The sequence below is a fragment of the Octodon degus genome, unplaced genomic scaffold (assembly GCF_000260255.1).
Source record: "Octodon degus isolate 3935 unplaced genomic scaffold, OctDeg1.0 scaffold00150, whole genome shotgun sequence".
In the NCBI taxonomy this organism is placed as follows: Eukaryota; Metazoa; Chordata; class Mammalia; order Rodentia; family Octodontidae; genus Octodon; species Octodon degus.
In genome coordinates this window covers 5,369,191-5,378,702 of record NW_004524726.1, presented here as the reverse complement: position 1 = coordinate 5,378,702, position 9,512 = coordinate 5,369,191, and the positions used below count along the sequence as shown (strand labels likewise).

At 40.4% G+C, this 9,512-nt stretch overlaps 1 pseudogene; it reads right to left on the bottom strand.

Moving 5' to 3' along the window:
- Positions 1-2,871: 2,871 nt before the first annotated feature.
- On the bottom strand, positions 2,872-3,603 carry LOC101576027 (annotated as a pseudogene).
- Between the last annotated feature and the right edge of the window lie 5,909 nt (positions 3,604-9,512).

Genomic DNA, 9,512 nt, shown 5'->3' with positions numbered 1-9,512 from the left:
AAAATGCTGTTCTAGGGAATATTACCTTCGAGCACCCCATTTGCATATGTGAGGTTTAGTCCCAGAACCATGTAACTAGAAGTTGCTGTAGGCTTTAGGTGGTAGAGTTCAGGAAGAGGTGCTGGGCTGCTGGCAGCATGGCTTCAGAAAGGTGTGCGAGATGCCATTCTCACTCTTGCTCTCACTTTTGCTCTTTCTTTGTCTCTCCCTTCTTCTGCTTCTATTGAGAGACATCATGACTGTTGCTCCCAGCAGACACTCCAACTGTGAGCTCTGGCCACGTGGTGCTGTGTGAGGCAGTCAAAGGACAGCTTTTCCCAACCCTGTGCATTTGGATATTGCATCTGCAAGAAGGTGGCCTTCTTTTTTTTTTTTTTTCATAATTTTATTGAGAAACAAATTGCAATGAGACAGTTAAAAACCAAATTGGTAGGACAGATTCAATAATTAACAGATTGCATACACTCTTCCTAGATGTTAATTGCTGTACAAGATGTGGACACGATATCCTATTTACAAACACTATTAGAAAAAATTCCTCTATTCATTAAGAGAATGTAACTGTATATCTATCCTAACCATTTTGAATACACAGATACAAAATGGACATTCATCTGTATACCCTTTTTTGTTAAGTTCCATTATTTGAATATTATAGGTATGTTAACTCAGCAAAATATTCTAAAAGAGTTCAGTAGTCCATAATAGTATTGGGTCTTCTGCTTGACTGGCAATGTCAGAAATTGTTGACCTGACTCCCCTACAGCTCAACATAACACCACGGCTTTACTTCTTATACTTTGTTTTTATACTTTTCTGCTGGATGGTTAAGACCAAGGTAAAGCAGGACCAATGCAACAAGAGTTGTAGCTTTTGGGGTTGATAAGGTCAGTGGCCTTCTATGCTTGTAACCAGCCTGCCTCCGATGTTACATGGTAGTCACATAAAGCTGACAAAGCAAGCTTCTCACAGCTAATTCACTCAATTATTCTTGCTTACTTCACATTTCATGCCAGGCCGTGTTCAATTTCTTAACTCCTCAGCTTCCTCTTTCTGCTCCTTCCCTGTGCTCTGTCTAGATTAGATTACCAGGGCCAGTGCTTTCATCATTCCATTCTCAGTATTGGCAACTTCATTTGCCAATTGAGCCTCCTTGGAAGATTAGTGGCACGAACTTGCATTGATCAGTACCGTTATCAATTTATGGTCCCTGATGTCAATGAAGCCCTCTATGTGCCTGAAAGTTCTATATTTCCCTAACCAATTCTTTCCCTTATACTATGCAGCATTTTCAAAGCTATATTTTCCTAAATCTATGCCTCTTCGAGCCAGCGTCTTGGTTCTCACTTTAGTAAAAAGAGGGGAAACTACTACTTTAATAACTTCCTGCTCTGATACCCAAATTTAACCCACACCTTATCACATTGGGAAATACCTTTGTTATGATATTAAACATGGATGGGGACCACAAATTCACAATGACCAATTTTGCATACTTCCCTAAGGGTTAAAGGAAGGCTTGGGATTATCTGTATAACCCTTTGGAGATTTACCATTAACTCTTTAGAGATGAGCCATTCTCTCTCATCCACTAAGACTAAACTGAGACCACTAACATTAAGAAACATTCCAGGGCAAGATTCTTCTTAGCACAACATCATCTCCACTCTCTTGAGTCATCCAAAGTCATCCACTGCTGCTGAGGCATGGAACTCTGAGTCTTCTGCTGACCTGGAAGCTTCTGTCAGCTCTTCCTGTCATATACACCCCATGAGAACAGGGTGTGCACAACCTGTGGCTGGTTTGTTGTGTCTCTGGCTCCACCCATTCTGAGGCACAGACCTCTCCACTCACCCGTTAATGTATTACTAGACTTATCTCTGGTTTTTGTTGTTGTTTTAAATCCATCACCAACCTCATACAGGCAGTTGGGAATCTTGGCCAGTTCCCAGATATATTTTAGTTATGACTGAGATTGCTTAGTGTTGCTAGGTAAAATGCAAGATTCCTTGTTCAGTTTGAATTTATATATCCATGAAATTATTCTCATTTATTTGAAATTGAAATTTGTCTAGGAATTCTAGTTTATTTTGTTTGATTTGTATTAAATATGACAATGCAATGTATTTTATTTTTTCTTCTGTCCAACTTCATGCTACATATTTAGTTTTCTTTTATATCTTAAGCTTACCATTTATACTGGTTCTTTCCCATAAACTTTTAGCCTGTTAAGTTTTCTCCTAGACTCAGTCATTTTCCTTGCCCCATACTCCTGTGCGTTGGTTCTTGCCATTCTTCTGTCCTTAGGAGTTTATTTAGACTCTTTATGTACCCTGTCTCCCTTCTTCATTTCATATTCAATAATACATATTTTACCTTCCAATCTATATTCTCTCTTATCAAACTTGCTGGTTTTTCCAGACTTTCTGTGTCATTAATTGGACCTTATGTAGCTGTAAATAATATTTGAAACTCCTGAGCTACTCATTTATTGAACTACTTTTTTCTCTGCACATTTATACATCATAGCTGTCTCCCCTTGCTTATGCTTCTCTAAACTTCTGAGGTTCATTTTCAGGTTCCTTTTTTTTGCCCAAAATTAAAAGGCCAGTGTAAGGGGCCTGCCCATTAGGTCAGGTGTTTAAGCGCCTGCTGAAACAAAGCAGTCAAGCTCAAGACGCTGTGGTTCGATCCCCTCCTCCTCAAGCCAAACCAGACCTGCCCTGAAGGCATCCTGGGTGGAAAAAAAAAAGTCCTAAAAAGCCAGTGTTTTTAGGCCACTTATATTTTTTTTTCTTTGACAAACTGTTTAATAAATTTTGAATCATTATAGGGTATTGGTATCTCTTATTGCAGTCTAGAATCTCAGGATCAGAGGGGTGGGAAAGTGGCAATAGTGAATTTGGGTATCTGATCTCCCAAAAGTACCTGCTGTTCAACCTCTGATGGTTCAATGGCTGCCAGGAGGATCACCCCTCCACTGGAGCCACTGGAACCATCCTGCTCCATAGGCAAAGCAAGAACATTGGCAGCGAACTGTAGATGCTCCTCCTTGGTCGTCCCTTTCCGATAGGTAGCATCAATATAGTCATAGATATATGAGCTCCCGGAACCTCCAGTGACAAAGGCCTGCCTTACCATCATACCTCCCGTGGGAACTGAGTAGACCTGTCATCCTTCTTGAGGGTTCAAAGCCTGCGACGATGATTCCTTCTATCAGCTCTTCCTGACATCGGTAACACGTTTCCTTAAACAGGCTGGCTGCTGTGTGTACAATGGAGGCTCATTCAACTCAGTGCTGTGGAAACCAAGCTGATAAGTAACAGCATCTGCTACTGCCTGGGTGTCAGCGGCTGAACCTCAGCGGGAGCAGAAAACTCGGTCATGAATAGGAGTCAGCTTGTCGGTCACTGGATTGGCCGGCGTCGTAGAACCCAGTGGTTGTTCTGGAGTCCGCCCCCAGAACCACGCCCCCGCCAAACTGTGCACCCATGATCGTGGTGCCTGTGGAGACTTCTCGGTTTTCACAGTCGGAGTGATGTCCTCCGGCCCCCAGGCGGGTGAAGGTCCCGCTCCTGCAGCTCTTAGCACGGTAGCCGCCATTTTTCTCTCCAAGGCCCCTGGTATTCTGTGCACTCCTCTTTTTTTTAAAAAAAAAATCTAGCCTGAAGGATTCAAGCATTATCTGTGACATATCTGGAGCCCTGATCTTTCGCCTGACAATCGCATGTGTATTGTCTACCGTCTTCCAGCCATCTCTCCTTAGGTACTTAGTACTTCCAGAGCATCACATTCCAGATGACTCAACTGAATTTATCCTAAAACCAAAAGGAATTCAGTTCCTTGCTCTATATTTCATTGTAAGGTAGCAAGAAATTGAGTCCTATCCCCAAAGAAAACAAAATCCTTCAAATCTCTAGTTATCAACAACCACTAAACAGTTTGATTCTTCTATGTATTTCAAATTAAGAACCTTAATTTTATCTTCTGTCTCCACTGTAAGACTTGTACCTTTGTTTGAGACCAGATTTCACCTTTATTTTCCAAAGGTGGAGGAAGATTGATACTTGCTTGACTTTTCTGCTCAGTTCTTTTCACTTGTTCCTTAGTAGGTCAGATAGGAAAAGGTAAATTTTAGATTCTATAAGCCCTGCTTCTACTGATTTAGTTGGTATGAGAATCTCTTTCTCTTTATTGTCTTTGCTGTCACTAAGTTCTCAACAGGCTCTACAGCAAAGCTGCCCTCTGGTCCCAGAATGTAACACCACAGGTCTACCTTCTCCCCACCCTGCTCCACAAGGTAGAAGGTTACTGTGAAGCTCTCTACTAATAGAGATAGTATCAGCCTCACTCTCTAGCCAAACTTTATCACTTGGCAGATTCTTGCTTGTAATTCTTCCAGTTCACAGTCCTCTTAGTGGTCTGCTAAGAATAGTGTGAAGGGTTTCTCAAGGCTAGAGCTCCTAGTTCCACATAGGAAGGGATTGCTGCTGTTCCTCAGACCCGAATATCACCCGACATTCTTGATGCTATCCTTTGTATAATTTCACACTTCTTCACTTTTTACTCCTTTATCCTAAGCCAATACAAAAGTATAACTTCATCCAAGATTTCAGCAAAATATAGAAATATGGGGAGAGAAATCAGCTGATGTGATTTGCATACATGGTCTAAGTGAACATCATATATTCTTGAAAGAATGCTAGGAACCTACTTAAGGAGTGCTGATAAATATCTTAAGTCCTTTGCATGACATACTTAATGTTCTTCTGATTCCATGCAACTGGCACCTTAGAGATACTGTAAACATTTCCACAGCTATAAATTTACATAAATGACCAAAATAAACAGAATAAGTATAATAAGGAAATAAAAATAGGTAGGGTATTTGTTTCTGGGTATGTGGTCTAGAAAATCTTTGGCTCAAAACATTGAAGGAAATGTCTCCTTAACCAATACCATGGTTTTAGGAATTTCCCGCTATATCTTAGGGAAAAGGCTAAAGTCACCTAATCACAAAACACAGCTTTAGCTCCCATCTAGGCTGCCATGGGTCATCCCAGAGAGTCAGTATTATGTTATTAAATGAAATGTAAGATACGAACTTATAAGATTTCTATGAGTATTTATCTAAATATATGAACAATTTTATTTACTGCTCCCATTAATAAAATAAGAAAATGCATCAGATAACATGACGGAGTAATAACTCATTGCCTTCACTGCCACTTTCTGTCTCCAGGGGAGGACACTAACAATGTCCAAACGATAGATGACCTACTAGCTGGTAGCTTTCTATTGTCCTAAATATCTGCTGTATGACTTAACGAAAACTTATGCAAATCACAGAGAAAGCATATTTTTTAAATTTTGTCAAGTGTTTAATGGAGAGATATACTAGGAATAATGAATCAAATGATCCATAACCACAAGTATATTTCATAGATATTCACTGAACTTTTCCAAAACAAAATTCCTAAACATTTATTTTTTTATTGGCTCTACATGTGCTTTTGTGTAAAGCAATGCTTTCTTCTGCTGCCTATTTGGTAACAAAAATAGTCTTCACATTTGGGCAAAATGAAAGCTATTCAATAAAACATATGAATATTACTTGGAAATATATACTTAGAAAATAGCTCTTTTCATATTGAACTTATAGAGCATCATGGTGCTTCTCAGCCTTTTCCCAGCCTCCATTCCAAGGCTTGTGCAGAAGGAGGAGCTGCTTTGCGCCACACGTGAAGAAGCGCTCTTGGTCTCTACAAGCCCCATTCATGTTGTGAAACTGAGAACTGTGCATAGGTCTTGTCAAGCATCCTCCTGACTGAAGCCAGAACAACTGATCCATATTGTACACAATGGCTATAACTGTGAGCATATTATTCCCAAAGCAGGGCAGTTGTTCCATACCTCAGAAGATCCATGCAGGGCCTGCTTCTCCATACCCAACATTATCTGCACCTTCACATTGATGCAATCAGCTCATTAGCTAAAATGTATCAGTGAAGGACTTTGGTTGTCAGGATCCAGGGCTGTTATCATAGTTTTGGAGTAGTCTCAGGTTAACCCCTTAGACATTCCAAAGGAAAGCTTCCTATGACATTTGATTGTATCAGTGGCATATGCCACTTATTCATTCCCAGGGAATAATGAATGCCAACGGTAGCCACTATGACATGCTGCCCAGCATTTTAACATACCTGATATTGAGAGGGGGCATAAATATGATTCATGGCCCACATATAAAACAGCACTCTCTCTAAAGAGTGTCTTTTAAAATGTTTAAAATACCCCACTTCACTGCAAGCAGGCACAGGGTCCTGCCCTGGGGTTCAATTCCCAGACCTGCCATGCTGGCCCCACCCCTGGGGCTCACTGAGACAGCAATTGAGACTGGGCTTGGTGCTATGCACCTGTAATCTCAGCTCTCTGGAGGCTGTAAACAGATGGGTCACTATGAGTCTGATCTAGTAGTGAGACCCTGAACACCCTGAGACCCTTCCCTAAAAAAACAAATAAAATACAATAAAATACCCCACTTCAATATTCATTTAGTAGGTACAATATTTTAGCTACTACCAAAGTATAACTTCTGCAAATTGTGAGGTTCTTTTTTCCTTCCATCCTCTTGTTACCATTCTGTTTCCTAGTCCTTCCACACAGACATCAATGATTTTTGAAGTTGAAAAGTTGTATTCCAATGTATCTCATGGTTTCTGAAAAATTCACTTTCACTAATAGTGAAATCTTCCCCCATTCTTACTCAGTATATCACTCCAGAGGGTGGAGATCTAAGATAACAGTATGAATCATAGTAAGTAAGCAGTCTTAGCACTGTTCTTTCAGTGGTCTAAAACTTTAAGCAATCATTTCTCATGCTTTTATACTTTCCTTCTAGAAATGTTTAGCTCAACCATCCCACACCTGCCAGCAGTCTTCATTCCTGCAGTTGCATCCATTTTGCAGATAAGTGCCAAGGCTTCTGGAGACGGAGAAGGAAGGCTTTCTAAGCAGAAAATAATTAACAACAACAATAACGATATTAATAAAGGCTTAATCCATAACAAATCAAACCCATCTTCTTATCTTCCATAGAAGTAAATGTCAGATAATGACCACTCTTTAAATCTGACAAGGAAAACTGTTCTCTCCCTAGCAGATTAACATAAACAGCTGATTTTGGCTGTGTGTCTAGTGACTGTTAGGGTTGAACATTATTAGCAGGGGGCCAGGGTCCACACTTTGTAAACATCCCGAGTCTGTACAAGAGGAGGGCAGGAAGATGGTGGAAAGGCTAGTGGCCTGCCTACAGTGTATGGGAGGAAAACAGGCTTGCTCTCTCACTCCTCCATTTTTGCTCTTGTTTCTTTTTCTGTCTTCAACTGCCTTTAACTGCTGCTCCTCTGTCATGCCTCCTGCCTTGGAGCCAGCCAAGTATAGACTGAGATCTCACAAATTGTAAACTAAATAAATATTTCCTTCTTTAAATTTGGATGTTGGATATTTTGTCCCAGACACGAGAGAAAAGTAACTAAGGTAGTGACTGAAACTGTAGTTCTCTCATAATCTTTCAAGAAGGATGCCACAGTGACTAGGAGATACTTAAGAACCCAGTATACACTTGATCAGTGAACAGTGTGGTTTGGACTGGATCCACCTACTCATGAACTTTTACTTTTAAAAATGTCTGACAAGGGCTGGGGAGATAGCTTGGTAGAAAAGCGCTTGCCTGGTAAGTTCAGGGTCCTGAGTCAATCCCCAGTACCACAAAAAAAGTCTAAATTTTGTCAAATTAACTGTATATGGCTCTAATAATTTACACGTACCTCTTGTTGCTCAAGTGTTGCCATTATCAGTTTCAGTGGTACGTAGCCTTAATCAGATTTGTGTGAGCAGATTGTCTCTCTGGTGCATTGCAAATAACAGTAAAAAATGATATGTAATTGTTTTGCTATATGTTTCAGTATACATAATGCATATAATGACAAATTATGTGTCAGTAGCCCATTTATGTTATTTGTAAGGCTTGAAGTCAACAACAGACTCTCAGTAGTTAAGTTTGAAGGGGTCAAAAGTGCTACACAGAATGCCATTGATTGTGAAAGCAGATGCCAGAGAGCCCTAGAGTCTGGAGAGAACCACAGCTCCTCACCCCCGGTGGTGCTGACACCAATCCCAGTACCATGGACAGTTTCACCAGAATCTGGCTTGAGCAGGGATGACAAGAATATCATCAAAAGGAAAATTTGGAGAAGAGACAAAGAAAATATTGTTTCATTAACAAGAATGACATCGAGGAAGATGAATTTGCTTACTAGACTGACATAAATACAAATAATCCAAGAAAATCCTTTTCAGATGAAGGCGTACAATTTAATATTGCTGGAGGACAAAAGGGTATGAGGTAGTTAATGTTCCCAGCCCTGGTGGATTTCTAATAAGATTGTAGATATGCAACATACAATAACTAGTATAGATTCTGTCTCAGTTACTTTTCTCTAGTTGCTGGAACAAAATATCTGACACACAAAATTAAAGAAGGAACTATTTATTTAGCTCACAGCTAGTGGAGGTTTCAGTTCATACTGAGCTGGCTCCAAGGGAGAGTAGCACATGACAGAGGACAGTTCATGGCAGTGGAAAACAACAAAGAGCAAAGATAGGAGCAGCAGCTTCAGGAGCTAGCAAGCCTCTTTCATCTCCTTATATTGTATTCAGGTTATCTACTCAACAGCAGGTGTAGCACTCACACTCATAATCCCAGCATTGGATTATGAATTAATCAAAACCTTTAGAAGCTGCCCCATGAATGCATGGGCTTTGGGGGGACAGTTAGACACAAACCATAACAGATGCTAACTAGGCCACATGGTCCTCCATATGGTTATGAACAGAATGGTGAAATGGGAATAAAGAAGAGTGTAGAGGAGTGGTGAGAATTTCAGGCCCATCAACACAAGCTTTATCACAGGCAAAGGCTTCCACCTCAAGTCTAAGGGAGCAGAGCCTATTGGCACTGACCACAGCATCCACACTCCTGTGGGAAAGTAATGTGGGATGTTTATAGCAAGAGTGTAAGAGAGCAAGTGGACCAATGGGACAGTGTCAGACATGACGCTCTGGGGTCGATCAGCAGCAAACTCAGTGACCACACCACCGCAACCTCAGTTACCTAGTCACCCATGCAGGACGCAGACAGTGCACCAGCTGTGAGCTTACTCAGAAAGCCGAGCAGGGCAGGGTTGAGTAAATGATAATTTATCATCTCTATCATCAACTCTAGCTCATCCAGGAAGAAGAAATACATATGCAATATTAGCCATAATACATGAACAAAAGAATAGAAAGCAAAAACTTTCCTTAACTACCTGCTTTTTGTCCATTTACTAGATAACTAGAACTAGCTGCACATATATGAAACGGGTTTTCATTCAATTTTTCTGAAGGGTTTTGGAGGGTATTTTTTTTAGTGATAACAAAGATTTTTTTAAAAAATGTCCATACATCTT